This window comes from Melanerpes formicivorus, unplaced genomic scaffold (genome assembly GCF_026170545.1).
Source record: "Melanerpes formicivorus ecotype bairdi unplaced genomic scaffold, bMelFor1.0.p_v2 SCAF_3, whole genome shotgun sequence".
NCBI classification, from domain to species: domain Eukaryota; kingdom Metazoa; phylum Chordata; class Aves; order Piciformes; family Picidae; genus Melanerpes; species Melanerpes formicivorus.
The window spans coordinates 3,785,529-3,812,058 of NW_027142355.1; the positions used below are offsets into that span (position 1 = coordinate 3,785,529).

At 40.7% G+C, this 26,530-nt stretch overlaps 1 long non-coding RNA gene across 1 annotated transcript in view; it reads right to left on the reverse strand.

Annotated features, from left to right (window-relative positions):
• Nucleotides 1-26,530, reverse strand: part of LOC137454859 (uncharacterized) — a 39,009-nt gene that overhangs the window by 9,080 nt on the left and 3,399 nt on the right. The gene's annotated exons all lie outside the window — the stretch shown is intronic.

The window sequence follows — 26,530 nt, forward strand, 5'->3', positions numbered from 1 at the left end:
AAGCTATAAGCATCTTCTATTAATATTTTGGTTTTGTTTTGTTTGGGAGGTGTGTGTGTGTTTTTTTGCTTTGGTTTTTGATGGTTTGGTTTGGGTTTAGAAAAAGGCATAAGGGTATGATAGGACAAGAACAGTGGTGTTTACCGTTGACAGATAAAAGCATGTGCCCACATGCCTGCTACAGCTGTGTTATTAATTGAAGGTCTTATCAGAAGAAATGGGAGATCATTAGAACACTTACATACAACAAACATGGAGAGAGGCCATAACAAAAAGGAAGAAGAATGAAAGGAAAAAAAAAAAAAATTCCTTTTCCTTTCATTCTCATCTCTGTTTGACTTCTGCTCTGGGTGTTCTGGGGCACTTTGTGCCATGGCTTAGATGATTAGATAGTGTTGGATGATAGGTTGGACTCCATGATCTCAAAGGTCTTTTCCAACCTGGTCTATTCTATTCTATTCTATTCTATTCTATTCTATTCTATTCTATTCTATTCTATTCCATTCCATTCCATTCCATTCCATTCCATTCCATTCCATTCCATTCCATTCCATTCCATTCCATTCTAAGCCCAGACATAAAGTAACCTGACTACCCAGAGCATCCTGACTTTAAAGAGCGGTAAATGAACTGATATACTGTGAAAGTGGAGTTCAGGTCACTTACAACACAGATGTTGATTTCCTGGGGCACTGTGTTGAGTGAACTTTCCCAGCCCAGCTAAACAAATCATCTGTATCCAGAGACAGCGTATTTGCGGACATATTTTTGCTCACTGATCAGAACTTTGCAGACCAGGTAAGGATGGATGTATAGAGGAAAATTTCCCTCATACTGCACAGAATGGGTGACAATTGAGAACAAAAGAATTGGCATCACTTTAGTTAAGCCTTCGAGTCTGTGGAATAAAAACACTGGATTCATGATTAATTTCCAAAACACATAACATTCTCTTCAAAGAACAAAGTGATGTACTATTGAATAATGCCATGAATACTAGGAGAGTGGGCAGAGCAGTTGTGAGTAAGGGAGAATTATGGTGCCATATGGCAGCAGAGTCCACACAGAAAGAGCAGCTGCAAATCCACAGCAGCAGCAGCAGCAGCAGCTGCTGTGAGGAGCTGAGTAGCAGGGAACCTCTAAAAAACATGAAATAGAAATATGATGGTGTGGAAAGTGCCCATGCAGCTGTAATTCTTTCCAGGGTTCTGAACATGGATTAACCACTGTTGTTAGACACCAGTGAAGTGGTGTGGGATCATAGGGATATTTTTCCAGTTATGACTCTTTTGACTCCCAAGAGCCTCCTGATCATGGCTCTGTCATGCATCTGTCCCCTGCCCCTCCATCCTTCCCAAGATGATTTCTGTGCTCTTATGACAGGAAAATAACCTTGAAGAACCAGTTCTGTACCTTATCTGGAAAATCCTTATATACATTTCTGCAATTAGAAGGTGTTTTAGATGTGACACAAAACCAGCAGTACAGCAAAGGAGTCATGAGTCAGTCTTCAGTCCCTCCTGGCTACACCTACTTGTGGTGAGAAAGGGAGATACACACAGATCAGCAATGCTTTACCACAGAGTTGCTCCACCCAAAGAAATGTTGCAATTGCTTCTGTTGTGAGTATACAAAAGCCTTTAACAGTTCTGGCACCATAAAAGAGAAACAGAAGCTAATGGTGTGCTAAATAAAATACAATTCATTACAAAAGAAGGCTATAAGTATTTTAGCTGTGATTTCCTGTTTGAATGTGCATATACTTTGCAGAATGGCAGAGGACATTGAAGAAAATTCCCACCAATGGCAAATCCATCAAATACAGAATAAGCTGTTCCTCTGCTTAATTAGCCTCACCATAACATGTTAATCAATAGTAAATAATTGCCTTTTTAATGGCTACCACTCTGTGTAGCCTTTAATTACCCACAAGTTTCCTGTAAATCATCACCATCTCCAACGGAGCAGTAACTCACCCACTGATAGCTCTGAAGCTTCATAAAAATCTTTGGTGACTTGAATGACTCATTCAAGAAGCTCAGCCTCGTCCCTCCAAACACAGGTGCCCAGAGCAGATTGGCATATTTGGAGAAGATCAGACTACATGTAGATGGAGGGAAAGGCAAATTTCACCTACATTTATCAGACAGAGTTTGGCTTCCACATAGCTGTTTTTCTCTTTAGTTTAACACACACATTTCATTTGTGATGAAAAGATTTATGTCCTCTTTTCACTTTGTACATATGGGAAAAGGCTTCCATGTGGCAGCAGTGATCTTAACAGATGCTCCCCTTTGGGCAAACACAGGCTTTTAATGGAAAAAAGTGCTGAGTGAGGTGCCAGGTACCTTATCTTGATTGAACAAATTGATTTTGAAATTAAAATTTGGTTTATCTCTAGTGTTCCTTATTTATGATGCTAGCTGTTATCTTGCATCACGAGCAATGTTAAACTTAAAAGATATTCATGCCAGATATAAAACCAGGGAACTGGAACTAAAATCAGTTAAAAAGCACAGTCCATTAAGTTGCCAACCTAATCCATGAAAGAGGAGATAATAATTGCAGCATATTCCTCATCTGTCACTCATTTCTCTTAAGGGATATGATTGTTTTTTACTTGGAGTCATCAGTCAGACTCACAGGTACCTGATGAACTGTGATAAATGAACACAGGGAACATAAAAAGCCAAATCATTCACTACTTTCTCTTGTACACCACTTGTAGACAAGGTGCCAGCTGCAGGAAAATCTCTCTCTGCCCCACACTTGAGCTGCAATAGGCCTATTATTCAGTGCCAGGCTATGGCTTCCTAACTTTTCCGGCATCAGCTTAATAGTAGCGTCAGCTGGGCATCATGCCATGTACATTGGCTATGCCTCATTTACCCTCCTGCTCCCAATTAGCTTGATCACGATGATAAAACCAGGAGAAAGACCTTTGGATAGAAGGCACATATTTATTTGGCCAACAGTCTAGTAAAAGGAAGGAAGGATGGGGAACTCATAAAGAGGAGGAAGGATAGATTGGGATCTTGGCTGTTCTGCAAATGTTCTGAGTGACTGCCACTTCTCTCAGCCTCCCCTTCTGCTTCCCCTCCAACTGGGATAACTCTTTGCTTTCCTCATGGGAATCTTGGGAGCCATTCAGATACCACAATGACAAAACACAGAAATTGCTATAAAATAAAGGAGTCCAAGAACTTTAAATAGCAGGATCAAACACTAATATTGTTCACAGTTCTACAGTTACTTGCTGATGTCTGTTCACCAGAAATCTTTGTTGGATTTTATGTCATAGTATTTTGCTTGTGATGGCTTTTAGGCTGTGAAGCAGTCATCTCTACTGTAATCCAAAAAGCCGAATGTGGTTATCGTAGGCAGAGAAGAGACATCTTCTCCTTTAAGACAGAGTTCAAGACTTACAAGCCACAGCAATACAGCTGTGAGAAAGAAAGCTCTCTGAGTTATCTGGCAAGCAGTGTTTGCACTAGCATACAGGAGCATTACTTTTTGCAGAGACCCCTAGATTTGAGGTGCAAGCAAGGCTTATAATACGCTGAACAGGAGACAGCAATTTGAGGTTCCCTACTATTGATTTTCTGACATTACCTTGCAGTGGAAGGACAGATCACTTAAATGTGAAGACAGCACACCTCCCTGTGAACCATGGTAGGAATAATGTTGTTCTGAGTTCCAAGGCAGATAAATTGAGGGAGACAGATGCTAGAAACTTTTTCAACAGCTGCAAAGAAAATCTTCACCTGGAAAAACTATAGAGTTCAAGATTTCTTCCCTTTTGGCCTTTAGGCCCATTTTTTTAACCTACTGCCCATGCTCTAAAAATATTCTTTATCCTGAATGATTCACAGTCTTCTAAACAGACATGCTCTTTTTTTAAGATAATGGAATTGAATTAATGCTGTGTGAAGTCCTCCAGTAAATCTGTATGCTGTCTGGTTGTGATGAGTGTTTGAGGCTAGCAGAGCTAGTCTGGGGCTGCCAGCACAAAACACATCCTCAGAGCACGGAGACACAGGAAAAGACGTGGTAAAGATCCTGTCCAGAATGAACACCTGCCTGTTCCAAGGCAGAAGGGTGGGGAAAGTCAACTTCATATCCCATCTGATTAGGTCTATTTCTGTTACTTCCCACCATCATTAAAATGGACAAGTTAGAACCTGAAATGACTCTTGCTTCCCCATCTGGGCCCCAGGCATTTTCCATAACTTGTTATTTTGGCTGTGACCCTCCATTCATCAGAATGAGTGACAGCAGAAGTAAAAAAGAGTGAAATCAACATGTGATGCCATTTCTATGCCATCTGGTAGTAAGTATGGAGCTGCATATGGGCAAAACACTATTTAGAAGGCTTCTTAAAATGTTTACCTACAAATATCTGCTAGTGTACTGGTGCAATCTTTCCTATCAAGAACAATTCTCAGAATTGCTCTACCCTTTTAAACTTATGATAGTATTTACTCCTACATTATTTAAAGTAATGTTTATGTTCTGCCTAGACAGACTTTCTGTGGGAGACACTGAAGAGTGTGTAATTCACTTCGATATTATGTATTTGTATGTAGCTTTCATTCTCCTGCTTCAAAAACTGCAAATTTTTTGTGCATAGCAAGGAGACAACCTATTTGGCTTCACTGAGAACTTCAGCTATTCTTTAGAGACCAAACAGAAATGAATATCTGTAGGAATTAATTTAAACTACATTGTAATAAACATCCCTGTTTCAGTTTACTTTCATTTTTGCAAGTTGGAAGACTAATACATTTGGCTCTTTCTAGCATCCATAATTCCAATCATGTTCAAAATTAACTCCAAGTTTATTTGAGAGCCTTATGTTCTCACCCAGAAGACTGATTTTCATCCTTGGAGTGCACTTAAAAACACACAGTCTCATTCTAGGATTCCTGTGAACCCATCCCTCTTTAAAGTAACTATCCCAAAGGTACATACTGTAATAGCATAGGATAGGATAGGATAGGATAGGATAGGATAGGATAGGATAGGATAGGATAGGATAGGATAGGATAGGATAGGATAGGATAGGATAGACCAGGCTGGAAGAGACCTTTGAGATCATCACACCCAACCCATCATTCAACACCACCTAATCAACTAAACCATGGCACCAAGCACCCCATCCAGTCTTCTCCTAAACACCTCCAATGATGGCAACTCCACCACCTGCCCGAGCAGCCCATTCCAATGGGCAATTACTCTTTCTATGGAGAATTTCTTCCTAACATCCAGTCTAAACCTCCCCTGGCACAGCTTGAGACTGTGTCCTCTTGTTCTGGTGCTGGTTGCCTGGGATGCCTTGATTATATTCCTATCTTTGCTTGCACAAATTCATGGCATTCATTCTCAAGTCTGTTAAATCGGGCACTGAGTTTCTACATGATTTGAGCATGTATTGCAAGCATATAACCTCCAGCAAACCATTAAAATGAATAGATTTGCTTTGTTAAAGAAATAAAATGCTACCCTTACTAACATCCCTAATGTTTCTTCAACTACTGTGCACAAGATAGCATGTAAGTGAAGGAGACACATCTCGTTTGGAATGCTTTCTAGTTTTCCTTCAGAATACTTTCGACCAGGACATTGCAGCCCCAAGCACTCTGTCATAATTCCTCAAAGGATTAACAAGGAGATCATTTAAGTTGAGCAAGTCTCTGAATACACCCATTGCTCTCTAACATGGGAACATCCACAAAATGGGATGGTTGTGCAATGGCATTTGTACACAATATCAAATATTCTGGAACACTATATGAAGAATATACCAAAAGTCATGGACAGGATGTCTCCTCTGCAGCCAAAAAGAAATGCTGGTTTTCAACTGAAATACAAAGTGGAAGAAATGCTTGCTTTCTTTAAAAAGTACTTTTGTGCCAAACATTTTGGAGACATTGTTGAAGAACAGTCCTTCCTCACACAGAGGTTATCCCTGTGATGCTGCCAAGGTCAGTGCCTGAGTGGGTGATTTGCCAAGTAAGTGCCAGTTGTGTAATATATGCTGTAGCAGGCATGGAAGCAGATTTTACTTTCACACCCGCCTTCTGAATTGGCATTCTTTGCCGCTTTTGTGCCAGTGTTGCTTCTCTTTCCCATTCTGTGCCCTCTCTTTTCACTGAAATGCCCTCTCCCCTCACATATAAGCTGAATGTTGCATTGTTTGAGAGAAAGCAAGCCTTGCTGAATATGGATTTTATGGAAGTCACACAGCCCCATATTACTTGCTACACACTCTATTCACATGGTGACCCTACCAGGAGTATATTTAAAAACAAAACTTAAAAAAATAATAATATCTTGTTACATACTGTGCCTTACATACTGTGGTTGAAAACAACTCTTCTTTCTTCAGAAGTTCTTCTTTCTTGTCAGCACATGTGCCTTCACGATAGTTTAAATGATTATTTTCTCTCCCAAATCTTAATTGTCTTCAGGTACCTTCCCTCTAGGTTTGCAAATCTCCATTGATTAGGCCACACCTTGAGTACTGTGTCCAGATTCTGGGCCCCTCAGTTTAGGAAAGATGTTGACTTGCTGGAATGTGTCCAGAGGAGGGCAACAAAGCTGGGGAGGGGTTTGGAGCACAAGCCCTATGAGGAGAGGCTGAGGGAGCTGGGGTTGCTTAGCCTGGAGAAGAGGAAGCTCAGGGGAGATCTTAGTGCTGTCTACAACTCCCTGAAGGGAGGTTGTAGCCAGGTGGGGGCTGGTCTCTTTTCCCAAGCAACCAGCACCAGAACAAGAGGACACAGTCTCAACCAGGGGAAGTTTAGACAGGATGTTAGGAAGAAATTCTTCATAGAGAGAGTGATTGGCCTTTGGAATGTGCTGCCCAGGGAGGTGGTGGACTCACCATCACTGGAGGTGTTTAGGAGGAGACTTGATGGGGTGCTTGGTGCCATGGTTTAGTTGATTAGATGGAGTTGGATGATGGGTTGCACACAATGATCTTCAAGGTCTCTTCCAACCTGGTCTGGTCTATTCTATTCTATTCTATTCTATTCTATTCTATTCTATTCTATTCTATTCTATTCTATTCTAATATGTTCTTGCTTTTCAACCCTTAACCATATGTTTCTAGTCAGGTTGCTAACAGCTCCATGCAGAACTTAAGCACTTCTTTTTGAATGCTGACAGTTTTGTGTATTCTCTCAGGCAGGCAAACTGGGTTTACCAAAGACTTTTTAGAAACAAGTGTTAGTAGGCAGGTATGTTTATGCAAACAAATTGTAGAAATTGCTGCACAATATTAGAAAATTTATTAAAGTTAGATGTGACTTTGCCTGACTGACTTGGAGAGTGCAAGCTCTGTTTTGTGTATGTTGCTTTTATTCCAGGCTTGCTGTAGACCACAATGTTATCAGAGCTGAGCAGAATAAGCAGGCTGAAGAGACCACGTCTTTAGAGTTTGGCATCTACCCTTCTGTAGCCAGAGTAGGAGATGATCCTTGCATCCTTTGAAGGTGCAAAGGATTCCTTGCAAGACCCAAGGACAGGCTGAGGAACAATGGTTACTCTGCAGGTTTGGATGGACATACATGCTACCTCTGCTGCACAGGTCTTCACTTGTTGGTCACAGGTGTATTAGTCAGGAAGTGTGCTCTGATCCTGGGGCAAGAATTAGGTTTTCCAACTTGCCTTTCATCTCTTTCACTGTAGCCTAATCCAACTATAGCTTCTTTTTCCTCATATCCCAGGGTGTGTACATAGGCAATTACTGTTGCTCAGCCAGTGCTTGGTTAGATGTTAAATATAGTACCATGATGGGCTGTGGCAGTTCTGAGTTGTAATACTTTTATTGAATGTCTCTAAGACGGGTCACTTAAACTGCTCCCTGGCTCAGCAAAAAGGTCAAGTGTTAAACCAGTTAAGTAGTGTATCTAAGTATTTTGTGTACATCTTTTAGCCAGAAGAGACAGAAGGAACCTCATTGTGTAGCAGTCATCAGACCTCAAGGGATCTGTGAAATCCAATTAATACAGACTCTCAAGGGTGGATGCTGCCACTGCAGAGTGATCATTCAGCAGTCATATACCTGGTATGAACAGGGTCAGTGGAGTCCTTAGCATGCAATGATTTTGCCATGGGGAATTCTACCTAGGACAATTTTTCTTTGGAGGCAAGTATTAGTTACTCTTTTATTAATGCCTGATATCAATAGGAAACAAACAATAAAGACACTCTGCTGGAGAAAGGGTTAAAAAAAACAACTTTTTGAAATGTTTAGACAATGTTCTTTTTTATTTGCACTGAGAGCTATGGCTTCATCTAAGCATATGTAAAAGTAAACTACAAAGACAAGGTACTTAACACTCAGTTTGCAGTCCCTGTCCAGTTTCTGCATATGCAGGTTCATGAACACACAGTATCACAGTATCGCCAAGGTTGGAAGAGACCTCGAGGATCATCGAGTCCAACCTGTCACCAGACTCATGACTAGACCATGGCACCAAGTGCCACATCCAATCTCCTCTTGAACACCTCCAGGGATGGTGACTCCACCACCTCCCCAGGCAGCACATTCCAATGGCTAATGACTCTCTTGGTGAAGAACTTTCTCCTCACCTCCAGCCTAAACTTCCCCTGGCACAGCTTGAGACTGTGTCCCCTTGTTCAGGTGCTGGTTGCCTGGGAGAAGAGACCAACCCCTTCCTGGCTACAACCACCCTTCAGGCAGTTGTAGAGGACAATGAGGTCTCCCCTGAGCCTCCTCTTCTCCAGGCTAAACAATCCCAGCTCCCTCAGCCTCTCCTCATAGGGCTTGTGCTCAAGGCCTCTCCCCAGCCTTGTTGCCCTTCTCTGGACATGTTCAAGTGTCTCGATGTCCTTCTTAAACTGAGAGGCCCAGAACTGGACACAGTACTCAAGGTGCGGCCTAACCAATGCAGAGCACAGGGGCAAAATGACCTCCATACTCCTGCTGGCCACACTATTTCTAATGCAGGCCAGGATGCCGTTGGCCTTCTTGTCCACCTGGGCACACTGCTGGCTCATGTTTAGGCAGCTGTCGATCAGCACCCCCAGGTCCCTGTCTGTTTGGCAGCTCTCCAGCCACTGTGACCCCAGCCTATAGCTCTGTATGGGGTTGCCATGGCCAAGGTGCAGCACCCAGCACTTGGACTTGTTGAATGACATCCCATTGAACTGCACCCATCTGTCCAGATGTCACAAATGTGGCCATAGTTGGTTGGGTGGTGTTGGATGACAGGCTGGACGCAATGATCTTGAAGGTCTCTTCCAAGCTGGTTTATTCTATTCTATTTTATTCTATTCTATTCTTTTCTATTCTATTCTATTCTTTTCTATTCTATTCTATTTTCAGGTATCTAGACAGACAGACAACTTGCACAGGTTTCCCACTATTTCTTTGTAGAATTTGATTACACAGCACATCTTTAAGCAGTTTAACTAAATTTTAAGGGAAAGAGACAAAACAAAGCACAAACTTACAGGACACATGAGAATGCATTCTTACCTGCGGTAAAATACATTTTATTCTGATTCAACCTTGTATTTCTCAAACCGACTTTGTGAGCTATTTTCTCAGTAGAAGATTTTTTTTCTCCAGCTCTTTCTACAGTAAATCAGATTTTCTTTTTTACTTACCACTGTTTATTAACTTCCTTCATTATCAGAGATTATAACTTATTCTCCCAGAAACTGTATTTAATCAGAAGCTTCACTTTATCTTATTATTTCCTGTTATATTACTCTGGTTTATTCTATTCTATTCTATTCTATTCTATTCTATTCTATTCTATTCTATTCTATTCTATTCTGTTCTGTTCTTGCTTTCAATCCTTAACCATATATTTTGAGTCCAGTTGCTAACAACTGCACGCAGAACTTAAGCACTTCTTTCTGAATGCTGACAGTTTTGTGTATTCTCTCAGGCAGGCAAACTGATGATAGGTTGGACTCGATGATCTCAAAGGTCTTTTCCAACCTGTTCTAGTCTAGTCTAGTCTAATATTTTCTATTCTATTCAGAGTTACTCCACATGGAAAAGCTGTCATGTTTTAACAGTGCTGTGACACTCTCTGTAAAAGTTCATTTCTATATCACAATTTCAGGCTAACATCTTAGCTCACATTAGGGAGATATCACAATATGTCCTGCTACATGCTTTCTGCCCTGGTATTAAGGTTTAGCTAGAACATTGAAGGTATCAGTTCATTTTGCTGGACTAATCATCAACACCTTTGTAGGCACACATCATCAAATATATCATTCACTGTGTTTACAAGGTATTCAGAGGAGAGAGCAGAGGTTACAGAAGATTTTAGAAAAGTGGTGAGGAAACCAGTTTGTCTGATGAAATGCTTGTCGTGGTTCCAGCCCAGAAGGGCTTTTTCATAAATAATAAATAAATAAATAAATATTTCACTTTTGCATGCCTGGAGTTTGGTCATGTTGTTATCTGAAACGCAACACTTGAAACTTCGCGGAGTTCAAATATGATGCGAGGTATTCCTAATCCAATTCGTTAGTGTATCTAAGCAACCAAACAGGGGACTGGTTGTGCTGCCTCATGGCCTTCTGAAAATTTACAGTACCTGTCACTCACCAGTATGGCCCATGCTGACAACAGATGTAAAAATGGAAACTTTGATAAATCTGACCTCAGGCCAAGCAACATGGTTAAGCTGTGTTTCGGTGTCATAGACCCATCATATAAAGTATTCAAAAGAGTTGCTATAGCCTGAGAAGAACAAACTTTCTGTCTCTGCTTCATGCACCACCATGTTCCTTTCCCTATTTTCTTGCCTTCCTCAGCTCTACTTTCCCCTCCTCCTTCTCTTTTCAACTCCTAATTCTTTTACTGCTTCCCATTCAGGCCTTGCCCTCTGCATTCAGCTTCTGCCTCTCATTCCCCTTTGCCCGCTCCCCGCCCTGCCTGTTCCTTTTTTTTGGGTTCAGTTCTTCTTACTTCAGGCTTTTATTTCTCTGAGGGATTTGAATAATCACTTCTTCTTTTTTGATCTCATTGTCATCTCAATAGGTCTTGCTGCCTTCCACCCTCCCCTCAAAAGGTAGGTTTCCAAAGAACTTATTCCCTCCAGAAAGGAGGAAAAGGACCTCTGAAACTCACTGACCCTTTCTAAATTGGCTGTCTCATTGTGTACCACAGAATTAGGAATTTTTCCATTATATGAGAATGTTAACTTTGTTAATGAATATTTTTTTTAATAAGAACATTAAGTTCCCCCTTAGTCTTAAAAAAAAAGTAATTTTGTCTGTTAGTCCATCATGATTAATTTCTGTCTGTAGTTGGCTGATAGTCAGTTTTAACAAGGCAGATTAAGTCATACACTAAATTTTGTGTAAAACATCAGAAGGAATAGTCCTAACTAAAGGCCGAATAAATGCTATTATAGTATACACAGTGGACCAATGTACAGTTCATACTCCTGACTGCATTTTCAGACCTAACACCTGCAACTGAATGCTCTTGAACGCAACTATGTCACAACTGAATGCTCTTGAAGACAACTGCTCACACTGCTTGGGCATAGAAGTCTTTCACATCTGCTCTTGTCCCTTGCCATAGGTCAGATCAAAGAACCAGACACAAACACTAAGGATATCAGAAAAAAAAGAAAAATTGTAGTGCTATTTCAGAATCATAACTAATGAAAATAAAGTAGAAAATACAAAACAATTTTGCAGCTATTGTCAAAGGCTGGCTCTTGTGTAAAGTGAAATAAAAGAAAATTCTCAGTGATATGCAGTCAAGACCCCAAAACAAGAAAGCCAGGAGCCAAACTTCTACGAGCCCTATGAGGAGAGGCTGAGGGAGCTGGGGTGCTTAGGAACACTTCATAGCAAGTGTTATTGGCCATTGGAATGGGCTGCCCAGGGAGGTGGTGGAGTCATCATCACTGGAGGTGCTTGGGAAGAAACTGGATAGGGCACTTGGTGTCACGGTTTAGATAGTGTCAGACAATAGGTTGGACTTGATGATCGTGAAGGACTTTACCAACCTGGTTAATTCTATTCTATTCTATTCTATTCTATTCTATTCTATTCTATTCTATTCTATTCTATTCTATTCTATTCTATTCTATTCTATTCTATTCTATTCTATTCTATTCTATTCCATTCCATTCCATTCCATCCCATTCCATTCCATTCCATCCCATTCCATCCCAAGGTCAAGCATACAGGCATAACATGCTTAGCTAGGGTTTTTTTCCCATATGTATTCTTGCAAAGGCAGAATACTGTGAGTTTGCTTACAGCTCATGTAGCAAGGCCAGGAAATGTTAGGACTTTCCTTTTTTTTTTATACATTACCCAATAATCAGGATACTAAACAAGCATTCTGAAATAAAATGAATGCAGAACCATATGGTTAGCTCTGACTACCATCTTGCAGAGAAAAAAATTGCTCATGCTTCTCTCGTATACTACAGATGGTTCTGATGGACAGCATCGTGAAAAGGAACATTTTTATTGCTGAGGAAAATGTGAACACAATTCTGAAAATCTATTTATAGAACATCTGCTTCTATTACACACAGGGATAGGAAACCAGAGAGTACCCTTCAAGAGTTGCCATCTCTATTCTATATTCTGCTCCACGTATTATCTGAGCATGCAAACATTTTAGAAAGTGGAAAATCTATCTTTTGGCCAATATATTGCTGGACCCGGACTCTTAAGACTCTATTTCCCTTTATCACTTTCTTCCTAGTTTCCAGAGTTCTCATTTCTACCTTCAAGACAGAACCTTCTGTTACTTGACCTTTCTGTGCATGAGAAATTATGAATATTTTGTCTTCTAAACTTGGTAAGCCTGACTGCCTGGTCTTTTGAAGCAATAGTGGTCTTTAATAGTTGCATAACAGACACACCTAACTCTTCACTTGAACTCTACAGGCTGTTGGTTGGACAGGAAAAAAAGCAAAACCAAAACAAACCAAAAGCAAAACAAACCAAAAGCAAAATAAGCCAAAAGCAAACCAACCAAACAAAAAATAAGTCCAAGGAAATGAGCCCACCACCACTTTAATTTCACAATGGCAATTCCTCTTTATCTCAATTGTTTTCTTGTAAATGGATAATGTAAGTCAATGAGTAAATTTAACTTATAGGCTTTAATTTGTAGATTTCTTATGCTATAGGGCAATAATATCCAAAATGCTCAATAAAAGATATCACAATATTGTCAAACAAAATTTTACTGCAAAATATGCATATTTAGATTAAAATGTCTCAGAATGATCTCTTCACAAAACATGTCTGTGACCATAATATTATGAATTTCAGTCTGTTCCCCCTGAACTGAGAGGAAAGGATTCCAGCTCATTCTCCCTTCCCCTTCTCTTCGCCCTTTGCAAAAATTTAAATAGATTGCCCTATCTGCTTTTACTGCTTACATTCCATTACACAAATAATCTGTTTTGGGGAAATGTAGACAGCACACATTTGCAGGCATTCCTGTTCTACATTCAGTTTCTACTAGTTTGCATAATTTTCTCTTTAGGGATTCTTACAAAAAGTGACAGGGGGATGGAAGTCTTTTTTTTTACCCCCACCCCCCCAGCCATGAATTCCATCTGTTGTCATGGCACTGAACCCAGTGTTGAATAGCAGCCAGCATTGCTTTTGATGTTCTGTAGGATTAGTAGAGATGTCTGATGTTATTGTACAAGATTATTCCTAGGAATAGCTCCACCCAAGTTTTATGCAAAATGTTCCATTGCTAAATTAATAAATAAATATGGAATGTCGTCAAAGTTTGTTTTCTGGGGGCATTTCCTTGGATCTTCACTGTTTCCATAATGCCTTATAGAAAGTTTTTGCAGTTACCTTCATTTCTGCAAACACAAATCAAATGTGTGCAGCATTTTGTTAAGAGGCAGTTGAGAAATAATGTGGCCCATGAAATATAACTGGTTATCTGTAAATGATAGAATAGAATAGAATAGAATAGAATAGAATAGAATAGAATAGAATAGACCAGGTTGGAAGAGACCTTTGAGATCATCGTGTCCAACCTATTATCCAACCCACCCAAAGAACTAAACCATGCAACCAAGCACCCTATCAAGTCTCCTCCTAAACACCTCCAGTGATGGTGACTCCACCACCTCCCTGGGCAGCACATTCCAATGGCCAATCACTCTCTCTCTGTAGAATTCCCAACCTACAGCCTAAACCTCCCCTGGTGCAGCTTGAGACTGTGTCCTCTTGTTCTGGTGCTGGTTGCCTGGGAGAAGAGACCAAGCCCCGCCTGGCTACAACCTCCCTTCAGGTAGTTGTAGAGAGCAATAAGGTCTCCCCTGAGTCCCCTCTTCTCCAGGCTAAACAACCCCAGCTCCCTCAGCCTCTCCTCATAGGGCCATGCTCCAAACTGCTCACCAACTTTGTTGCCCTCCTCTGGACACGTTCCAGCAACACAACATCCTTCCTAAACTGAGGGACCCAGAACTGGACTCAGGACCCAAGGTGTGGCCTAACCAGTGCAGTGTACAGGGGCAAAATGACCTCTCTGCTCCTGGTGGCCACACTGTTCCTGATGCAGGCCAGGATGCCATTGGCCCTCTTGGCTGTCTGGGTGCACTGCAGGCTCATGTTTAGCCTACCATCGACCAGTACCCCCAGGTCCCTCTCTACCTGGCCATTCTCCAGCCACTCTTACCCCAACCTGTAGCCCTGCATGGGGTTGCTGTGGCCAATGTGTAGAACCCAGCACATGGATGTGTTAAATCTCATGCCACTGGATTCTGCCCATCTGTCCAGCCTGTCAAGGTCCTCTGCCAAGCTCTTCTACCCTCTAACTGATCAACTCCTGCCCCCAGCATGTTGTCATCTGCAAATATACTGATGATGGACTCAATGCCCTCATCCAGATCATCAGTAAAGATGTTAAAGAGCATGGGGCCCAGCACTGATCCTTGGGGCACACCACTAGTGACTGGCTGCCAGCTGGATGTGGCACCATTCACCACCACTCTCTGGGCTTGTTACTCCAGCCAGTTCCTAACTCAAAGCAGTGTGCTGCTGTCCAAGCTATGGGCTGTCAGCTTGGCCAGGAGTTTGCTATGGGGGACAGTGTCAAAGGCCTTGCTGAAGTCCAGGTAGACTACATCATAATCTTGCCTTGACCATACATTCTTCAGCAGGACTGAGAAAGAGATTACCACATCTGGAGATACAGGTGATAAGTATACCCGTGCTTTTCAATGAAGGGACGGACAAAAACAGACCACTACTGAAGCAAATACAGAATACCATATGCGGAGCTATGCCGAGTGTGGGTGGGAGTCTCTTCTGCTGCTCCATAGTATAAAGAGGGTGGTAGAGCCCTGAAAGTGACGGCTACAATGACCCCAGCTGAAGGTCAACAACTGTTTCCAGGTTGTTATGTGCCACAAAGGATGGGGACAAACAGAGAGGCCAGGAATCTGGAGTTCATTTGCAGGTTAGATTGAATCTCATCATAGTGAAAAATGTCTCCCTGGTATCATCAGTATCATTTAGTCCCTGCATTAAGTGTTCAGTGTAGACTATACCATATAGATGCATGTCACCTGTAGCCTGTAAAATGAAAGATTGCCTTTTCATTAGTGATTTGATTTATAAAACACATCCTTTGTAGGCTCCCAGTGCATAGGTACCGCACCCCCAGCTGAAGATGAGCCCATGAGTTGCATGGTTTCATGGGTGCACATGTATTAGCAACAGAGTCTATGAGCAAAATTGTTTTCATTTTTCAGTATCTTAGTCCTGTGGATTAGACTAAGCTGCCCTTCAGTAATCAGAGTAGGGCCTTGTTCCACAAGCCCAAAGGGAAGAGTCATGTCTAGTGAATATATGTCATGATGTACAACCATGTGAAATTTACTGTTTTGTTCTTTTCCCAGTTGTTATTACCTTATTTAGCCTATAGATAAGATATCACTGCAGGAGGAACACAGAGGTCCACAGCCAAAATTATTCTGCCCCTCTCCAGGACTCTCCTTGGCCACTAAAACATTTATCCTCCTTCTTCAGAAGATCAAAGAGCTAGTCTTTTTTCATAAAAGACACGGAAAATGATACTGATGCACCCTTTTCCCCAGTGTTTTAGTACTAAGACTACACAGTATTATTTGCATTTTATTTGGATTTGCACTGAACTGAGAATATCTTCAGAGAGAGTAACCTCATTGATAAAAAGCGTAATTGTCTAATCTGTGTCAGTCATGCTGAGAGATGCTGTAGATATCTAGGTATTACGGTGCTCAGTACTGTCAGATAGAGTTTGAAGAATAGCATAAGTTTATATACATAATGAAGCTGGGAGCAAACAGCAATTAATATGTACTGTTAACATGTTTTCAAAAAGTGGCAGGAAGCCTACAGAGCTCTATTCTAACAATACATCCCCAGAAAGTTTGAGAGAGAACCTGTTTTCAAAAGAGAGAGTGATAGCAAGACAGCCAGATTATGAAGCCTTTACTGATGTTGTGGAGTAGCTACACATCAAGTTTCCTTTGGCTTCAACTTCTCATTAGCATGAGAAAGAGTTGCACAGTTCGGCCTTTAGCACAATAGCAGGCTTTAAAAAATACACATTTGTCAACTTTCAGCTGGAGCCACATCTCACTAATTCTATTCAGACTACCTCGTTTAAAAAATATTCAAATGAAGTACCTGCATGGGTTTTTTTCTCTGTACTTGTGTACACAGAGGGGTGAAATCCTGGTCACTTTAGAGAATATAACTTCTAGTCTAAGATTAAAAAAACAAAAAAAAAACAGAGCTACTGTCTCCTGCATTTTCTTCCTCAAACAGAGAGCAAATTTTTCTGAAATTCAAGATTCAAATTCAGTTTCTAAAATGTGCACAGATTCCACAGGTATTGCAACATATTTCTTACATTTCTTTTTTTATAGAGGGAGAAATAACATAAGTCTTATCAACAACTAAATGTTCTTGGGAAAAAATTGCCTTTGATAACTTTTCTCTAGGAGAGAAATCTGTTTCTTGGCAAAAATAAACTACAGAGAGGTTTTCTTCATTCAGTGCTATTAATAATTACTTCCTCAATTTATAAGGAATTTAGAATTACATGATGTAGATGAGTTCTTTAAAGCTTTTTAGGCAATGAAAGGGAAGGTGTTGATCCAAGAACTCTTTTTTTTATATATATATTCTGAAGGTATTATATATGTCAGAGGAATTACACATCAGAGCCTGAATATGTATTGAGATAGTCAAACATTTCAGGGCAAATTTCAGGGCCCACAGCTGTTTCAGTAACCTTGTATTTTAATATGAAAACACAATTCAAGACTACTTTGTCTTTTGAGGACTTCACACCTTGTGTACTGTGTCCAGTTCTGGGCCCCTCAATTTAAGAATGACATTGAGACGCTTGAATGTGTCCAGAGAAGGGCAACAAGGCTGGGGAGAGGCCTTGAGCACAAGCCCTATTAGGAGAGGCTGAGGGAGCTGGGGTTGTTTAGCCTGGAGAAGAGGAGGCTCAGGGGAGACCTTATTGCTCTCTACAACTACCTGAAGGGACGTTGTAGCCAGGAGGGGGTTGGTCTCTTCTCCTAGGCAACCAGCACCTGAACAAGGGGACACAGTCTCAAGCTGCACCAGGGGAGGTTTAGGCTCGAGGTGAGGAGAAAGTTCTTCACAGAGAGAGTTGTTAGCCATTGGAATGTGCTGCCCAGGGAGGTGGTGGAGTCACCATCTCTGGAGGTGTTCAAGAGGGGATTGGGTGTGGCACTTGGTGCCATGGTTTAGTAGTCATGAGGTCTGTGGTGACAGGTTGGACTTGATGATCTTTGAGGTATTTTCCAATCTTATTGATTCTATGATTCGATGATAATTGCTTTGAAAAGTCAATGTATAGTTCCAGTGTTTTTTACATAGAATCCAATCCTGTCAAAAGACACAGTAACAGAGATATGGCTCTAGATAAAAAAATAAACAAAACAAAATTTAAAAAAACAACCAAAAAAGCCCCAACCTTGACAGAATTATCTATGTTACTTAAGAGATACTGAGAGAAGAATAGTCCCAGTTTCACAGCTGGGATGGGCTAGGTAACATGTCTTGTGTGTTTGATGCTATAGGTTTTAATTATTACAACAATGTTTTTCCTGCACTTTCTCACTTGTTGCTATTAAAGAACAATTATATGTCTCACTGTGTGTATGGAATCATAGAATCATTAAGGCTGCACCTTTAGAATCATCAAGTCCAAATGTAACCCAACCCAAATCCTGAAGCACCACATCTACATGCTTCTTGAACCCCTCCAGGGATGGTGACTCTACCACCTCCCTGGGCAGCCTGTTCCAATGCCTCACCACTCTATCAGTAAAGAAGTTTTTTCCATGTCCAGTCTAAACCTCCCCTTAAATTCATCTCATCCTATCACTACTTACTTGGGAGAAGAGACAAACACCAGCCTCACTGCAACCTCCTTTCATGTAGTTGTAGAAAGCAATAAAATCTTCCCTTAGCCTTATCCTCTCCAGACTAAACAACCCCAGTCCCCTCATCAGCTTCACCGTTCTTCTCTGGGCACACTCCAGGAATTCAGTGTCTATTCTATATTGTGGTGCCCAGAAACAAACACAATAATCAAGCTGTGCAATCTGGCTTTCAAAGACATTTGTTTCACACCTGGACTTTCCAAAAGCAGAATGAAGCAACAGCATTTAATAAAACCATAAGGGCAACACTGATTCCACTAACAATATCCAAGCTGAACAAGAGTCTCCAAGTACCAAAGAAAATGAACCTGTAGTACACAAATGTATTTTACAAAGTACAGAAAATAGATTAAGCCATGAACTTTCATAAATATGAGAGTTGTACTGTAGAATAGAATAGAATAGAATAGAATAGAATAGAATAGAATAGAATAGAATAGAATAGAATAGAATAGAATAGAATAGAGCAGGTTGGAAGAGACCTTCGACATCATCGTGTCCAACCTATCATCCAACACCACCTAATCAACTAAACCATGCAAACAAGCACCCTATCAAGTCTCCTCCTGAACACCTCCAGTGATGGTGACTCCACCAAGCAGCCTATTCCTACCAGAGGCCAGGATTTCATCCTCTTGGCATCCCGTTAAAGACCTGTAAACTCTCTCCTCCATATAATCTGAACTTGAGTTGTCCTCATAAACAGGGACAATGTTCTTTTTCTGTAAAGACTCAATATTCTTATCTGAATGGAAATGAAGACAGATTTAGAGTGGGAAGATAGAGTTCTATAGCACTGTAATCCCACGCCTAAAACTCCACACCCTGTGTTTTTACTGATAGACCCTGGGACTAGACAAAAAGCGTCTTGTCCTCACAGATCCTGCCCATGTCACACCCCACCTGAACCCTATGAGAATATTCCTCACAAGGAGGTGGTTATATGGTGGTCATATAGAATAATCTGGGAAATACTAAGAAGTGAAAGGCCATGTATATTTTCAGAGGCCGGGCTTGACCTAGAGGCAACACTGTAAAGCCATAGTTTTAGTAAAAGTTATCTAGCATCTGTGGGACAGATATAAGAGGGACAATGGCATTTGAACCCTTTTTTCTTTTTAATTTTGCACAGTACAGTTCATAAAATCCACCCACTCCACCAAAGAATAATCTATGGGCTTCCCAGAATCATTCATATCAAGTCCTGTGATAGGACAGGCACAGTTCAATGATTCAAGTATAAAAGAAATTAAGTTTTAATTTTTGTGCAGACCCAGAGCACACCTATTCCAAAGGGCAGGTGCATTAGTGCCACATTTTAAAGCACCGTGGTTTATGCTTCTGCAGAGTTTCATGGTCAGTTGACAAGTATGTCACCCGTGTATGCCCCAGAAATGTGGAGAGGGCAAAGCAGCTGGGAGAAGAAAACCTTCTGCTGTTCATTGCTCTGAACACAAAGAAACTGAATGCACAATATTTCAGATGTGGTCCTTTGTTTACCATGTATGGCAAGAAACTCCCAAACTGTTCTTTCAGGGAAAAGCTAAGATGTTTTATTGCTGCTGCACATTTGTTTCCTGGGACAATTGGACTTAGCCCAGCACCACATGATTTGGGTTACAAAAAGTAATGAATTTCATGACAAATACGCTTGCCAGCACCATAAACTGGTGGTAATATTTATCTTCATCTTAATTAAAAAAAATATTAGAGATGTGAGGCTGTTTTCTGGTATGTGGGAGAAAACTGTACATTTTCAGTTGATTTGAGAAGTTGACAAGTTGACATAGGTTTTATTTCAAACTTTGATCAGAAGCTTTCAGCATGTCCTGTAGAAATGTGGGAAAGGGACCTATTTTTCAGTGTCTTACCTCTTCCAGTCTGGCAATTTGCCATACCTTTACACACAGCAAGGTTTTTAAGGCTGCTGCCAACTCGGGACAGTTAGCAGATATAGAGAAGCCTTAACAAGACTGACTCTCCAGCTCGGCGCCACTAAGGGTGAACTGCAGAATCAACTTATGCCACTCTGGCTACTGCTGGGGGTAGAGAAAGAACTGTGCAATTCTTTCTCAGGTTCTTCAGATTTATTTATTTTTTTTAATCCATACTTTTGACTGTTGATAGAGCCTGAAAACTAATCCTAGATTATGAAGTTTAAAAAAAGTTTAAAAGTAAGAATAGTGTGGGAGCTTGCTGTACTACAGACACACACAAACACACACATACACAATCCCCCACCCTTCTCTCTTCCCTCCCCTGTTAAAAGTCACATCTTGCACATCAAAGGTTGGAGGGTATTTTGTTATATTCATAAATCACTCAGGGGATGAACGAGCTTATTTTTTCCAAATGATAAAAGTTCAAAGTATTTCATTTATGCTAACAGTTCATTAATGTAGCCACTCATGTGTGCAAATCCCACTTATTAATCCTCCCTGTCTCCTTCTAATAACAATTTAGCTAAATAGGAGATGTTTCAACAAGGTTATTCATACCTTCATATATAATTGCTTTAGCTATAGGTATTAAGGTCTCGATAATAATCTTCCTTTTCACAAAGTCTTTAATCTAAATAGAGCCTGGGAGTGCCACACACTGCACTAGGTGCTGCACAGTCTACATTTGTCTGCAGTACTAAGCTGTCTACAGAGTTCTTATCCCCAAAGTCCTTGTGTGAGTAGAGCAGCACTACTATCTTTCCTGAGCAGACAGAAACCCATAGAGTGGAAAAACAAAGAAGTAAAACTGGGGAAAGCATGAATCTTTCTTTTAAAGTTTTGTTGGTCTGCCCTTGAACCCTCAGAAATTGCCAAAGATTTCCACAAGCCCGAATCTCATCACAGGAGGACCTTTGGGTTTGGAGTATTTTTTGAACTTGACTCATGTTAGCTTCATTTGTTGCTAGCAATTTCTTTCACTGGACAAGTGAACAGCCACTTGCCATCCACCCCTCTCCATGTCTCATTTAGGTCTACAGAGTTTGACTGTAGGTTGTCTCTTTTCCCGACAGAGGAATACCAGACTCTTTTTTTCTTCAAATTCCTCAAATATACTCCCCACCATCTACCTCATCCTTGATCTCCTTTGTTGTTCCTCTGAGAAAAATAAAAAAGATTAAAATTGGGGTCATGCATCTGTGTAGTGAGGAAAGCCAAAACAAAAAAAAATTATCCTAGTGATTCATTTGGTATTCAGTTTTAGAAGTAGCATTTTTAGAGTGGAATAAGTAATTATCTCTGGTTTGTTCTCTATTTGTTTTCTAATAATTATTAAGAATATTTTTGCCTCTTTTTTTTACATGTACCAAGAACATGTAAAAATGAGCTAATATTTTCATAGAACTATCTATCATAACCCAAATTTTCACTCCTGAGTGGCAATAGCAATCACAGATTTTGTCGTTTTTCACTAGAACCTAGTATTCAACAGGTTGGACTTGGTGATCCTTGAGGTCTTTTCCAACCTTATTGATTCTAAAAGAATCATAGAATCAGTCAGGGTTGGAAGGGACCACAAGGATCATCTAGTTCCAACCCCCCTGCCAGGGGCAGGGACACTCCACACTACATCAGGCTGGCCAGAGCCTCATCCAGCCTGGGCTTAAACACCTCCAGGGACGGGGCCTCAACCACCTCCCTGGACAACCCATTCCAGGGCTTCACCACTCTCACGGTGAAGAACTTCCTCCTCATGTCCAGCCTGAATCTCCCCACCTCCAGCTTCATTCCATTCCCCCTAATCCTATCACTACATGATATCCTGAGAAGTCCCTCCCAAGCCTTCTTCTAGGCCCCCTTCAGATACTGGTCAGAAAAGACCTCTAAGAAGTTTGAGTCCCACTTTCACTCCAAGACCAACTTGGCCATTAAACCATGTCCTGAAGTGCTATATCCACACGTTTCTTGAACACCTCCAGGGATGGTGACTCCCTTAGAAACCTATTCCAATGCCTGACCACTCTTTCCATAAAGAATTTTTTCCTAGTATCCAATCTAAACCTCCCCTGGCACAATTTCAGGCTGTTTCCTCTCATATGTCACCTGATATTAGGGAGAAGAGACTGACTGCTCACCTCACTACAACCTCCTTGCAGGTAACCGTAGACAGCAATGAGGTCTAAGTTGCTTTTAGTTCCAGTTAAAGTGAAATGTACCCTCTAAAAGAGGTACAATGGACTTTAAGCTAAAAAATGAGGGGGGAAAATTATAAGCATACATTTAAGTGCCTATGCTGCATTTCATTTGATGCACTAAAGTATTCCTACCATTTGATATGCATTATTTGAAAAATCCTCCATGCAGCATCATCAACATTTACCCAAGCATGATGATCATGATAAATTGTTCTGGGGACTTCATATTTGTTTGTTTGTTTACTATTAAATAGGCTACTGCTAATGACTGCCACACACATGGGAATTGTCTGTTGACCCTGCATGATCAAATGTTTGAGTCTATGCATTCCTTTAAAGATAGCTTAAGCATTCAGTGGAGTTTTCCATTTTGGTTTGCTGCTTTTTTAGGTATACATTTGGTTTTAACTCATCTGAATTTCCTGTCACGACATACAGTGTCTTTAAAAAGGAAGCAGAAGAGAAAGAGCCTTTTAATCATTAACATCACTGATAACAGTGCCTCATTCTGCAGTTACTGGACTGAAAGAATCTTCTTCACTGGGATAGAAACTGTTTCTTTTCACTCTGTGATGAGAGCTTTACCAGCAGTAAGAGCCAGAGGGGAAGGGGGACCCATGAAATTGTTACTCTTAGACATAGCTGGCTGCATGGGGAACATGAAAGATGATGGGCTTCTTACATGTCTGTGGTAGGCTGAAAATTTCCCCCAATATAAAATTGCCAGACCAGCTCAGGGGAAGCAAATGAAGCCATATTTACAAGCAAAACTACAATCTAGAAATAAAATGCAATGAATATGTACAAAATATGCAATATTTACATATATGTACAATTTATAAACAATACAAGAACCCCTCCTGGACAAACCAGGGGGCTACTAATAGCTTCCCCAGGCCCTGCTCCCTTTCCTACCCCTGTACACATGGGACAAGAGAAAGAGCAGAGTTGTTTTTTAATACTCAGCCACAATAAAGCAATGCAGCCAAGGTCAGCAAAGACAACAGAAGCCAGAGCTAGTATTTGCTAGACCAAAGGAAGAAAAAAGAGAGAAAGTTAGTATATAGCATTATCGTGTGTTGGTAGTCTGTCCAGTGGGATTATTTAGAACTTATAATTGTTTTCCTCCTTTTTGCACCCAATGGTGACTTATTTACATTCTACTACTTTCTGTTCAAGATCTGTGGAAAATTTTCAAGGCACAGCCTAAAACTACCACACGCATCTCAAAGTGGAGGGCCAAATTCAGTGCCTGAAGAGGTCACAGAAAAGTTGGGAGAGGTCCTGTACGAGGATGCCACTGTTCCTGACTTCTACCTGCCCTCCACAGAAAGATGAGTAAAAATAAGACCTCACAGAAGGTTACACTACCCTGTGCTTAGGGACTGTGGAGGAATCTGATATTAAATAATTCACTCCTGTCTATTCCTCATTTATCATTTCAGAGGTTAGCCTTATCTGTCTCTGTGGGAAACTACTGTGTTGCTAACAGGTAACTATGCAGTGAGATGATGTGCTGGTGTGGTCATAGCTGTGCTTTGTGTTCCAAAATTTCCATTTAATAATCCAAGCAGAAATTAATAGGAAAGCTAAATAGGAGTATGAAATACTATTTTCATTTTCTCTGTTGCTGCATAGCAGGAAGAAAAATAACCAAATGCCCCTAGAGGCATATCCATTTGTCTTGAATATATGAAGGGTTTATTTCTCATATTCTATAACCACTCTGCTCAGTAAATAGTGGAGTCAGAAAGTTGCTCTTTGGCAGATTCAACAATGGGCAGCTGTTCTGGCACTAAAAGAAGCAGCCAAGTATAGACTGATTTTGCCCGAAGAGGGAGGTTTTTATACAGAGATCTTCAAGATCAACTGATAAAGCTGGAGAGAAAATGATATGGGAGATATCTAGCCCACAGATTTCATCACATTGTCTGCTTTGCCAGAAGATACGGTATTGAAGCCTCTTCCAAGATCAGGCCAAACAGACAGCTGCTTAAAAAGACAGGTATAAACATGCTATCTTTAGTGCATCTAGCAGCCCTGCTCTTTTCTACTGTTTCTTTTGAGATTTAAAAATAATAGAACACATGAAAAGATTTGGTCTGTTGCCTAGCTCTTCCTAAGGGTCTGTTGGTACCTGGCTGCTATCAAACTGTCAAGATCTTTTCCTGAGAGGATAATGCACACCATCTACTGTCCTCTGACTTAGCTTTGAAAAGCAGTTGAGTTACATCACTTATTTAGCAAAGGGCCAAAGAGGTTCAATGTCACCATTTTTCTTGTCTTTCTGTGTTCTTGAAGGCAACTGAAATGGGAAAGCAATGCCCCTGAGCAATTTAAAAACCGAAAGTAACAACTACTTTACACAGAGTGCAAAAAAAAATGGAATTCCCTAAAAATATGGCCCCAAAGAATCTTTATTCATTCTTTAATAGATTTTTTATAATCTTGAAACTCCGACATGCCAAAAATTGTGGTAGACAAAAATACTGAGTCGAGTTTAACTTTTTGTCTTAATGATCCAAGAAAAAGAGTTTGAGATTCTATGCTAATACCCCCTCCATCCAATATTTAATGCTCATGGAAAAAAGTTCTCTGAAAAAAAATAGTATTCTAACTTCAACATGACATTTAATTTGGGATATTAGTATTCTATTATGTATCTGAATGATATGCCTAATTGTGATAGCTATGTGGCCAGCAGGAGCAGGGAGGTCACTCTGCCCCTGTACACTACACTGGTTAGGCCACACCTTGAGTCCTGTGTCCAGTTCTGGGCCCCACAGTTTAGGAAAGATGTTGACCTTGCCAGAGAAGGGCAACAAAACTGGGGAGGGGTTTGGAGCACAAGCCTTATGAGGAGAGGCTGAGCGCGCTCAGGTTGCTTAGCTTGGAGAAGAGGAGGCTCAGGGGAGACCTCATTGCTCTCTACAACTACCTGAATGGAGGTTGTAGCCAGGAGGGAGTTGGTCTCTTCTCCCAGGCAACCCAGCACCAGAACAAGAGGACACAGTCTCAAGCTACACCAGGGGAGCTTTAGGCTGGATGTTAGGAAGAAATTCTTCACAGAGTGATTGCCCATTGGAATGGGCTGCCTGGGGAGGTGGTGAATTCGCCATCATTGGAGGTGTGTAGGAGGAGATTGGATGGGGTGCTTGGTTGCATGGTTTAGTTGATTAGATGGTGTTGGATGGTAGGCTTGGACATGATGATCTTGAAGTTGTCTTCCAACCTGGTCTATTCTATTCTATTCTATTCTATTCTATTCTATTCTATTCTATTCTATTCTATTCCAGGACAACATACTGTTTGCACACATCTTTTTAATGTTTTGAATTTACATGATTTCCCCGGTAAATTAGAAACTAAAGATGGAATTCCACCAGATTCTTTTCTAACATACTGTAGTACCGTACCTATCAAGACACACTGGTGGTACAGCCTTCATACAGGAAAGATAAAAGAAATAAAAGCTGCATGTAAACCCCAAAATATATTTGACAAATATCAAAGACAGCAGTGAAAATGAAAACATTTGCCACGAGAGAAGCAGAGAAAAATGCAACAAGAAATTGACATTACTCTCAAAAAAACCATAAGCACTCAAAACAAACTAGAGAAAAAAAAAAGCTGAACAAGACACAGAATGACTCACTCTGGAAAATAACACAATCATCACAATACACAGGAAAATATACTATCAACACCAAAGAGGGGTTCATTTAGACTGAGAAAAATGTAATGACAAAAAAGAGCTGTCTTGAAGAAAATACCTGAGATCAGATGAATGAGAAAAAGAGGCTGAAAATTGAAGATTTTTGGTGGGTTTTTTTACAAAAAGACTTATCAAAAGGGGGAAATGTTAACACAGACACTAAAGAGGGGACCAGTTTCTCCTCAAGACTTGCTAATGTTCCAT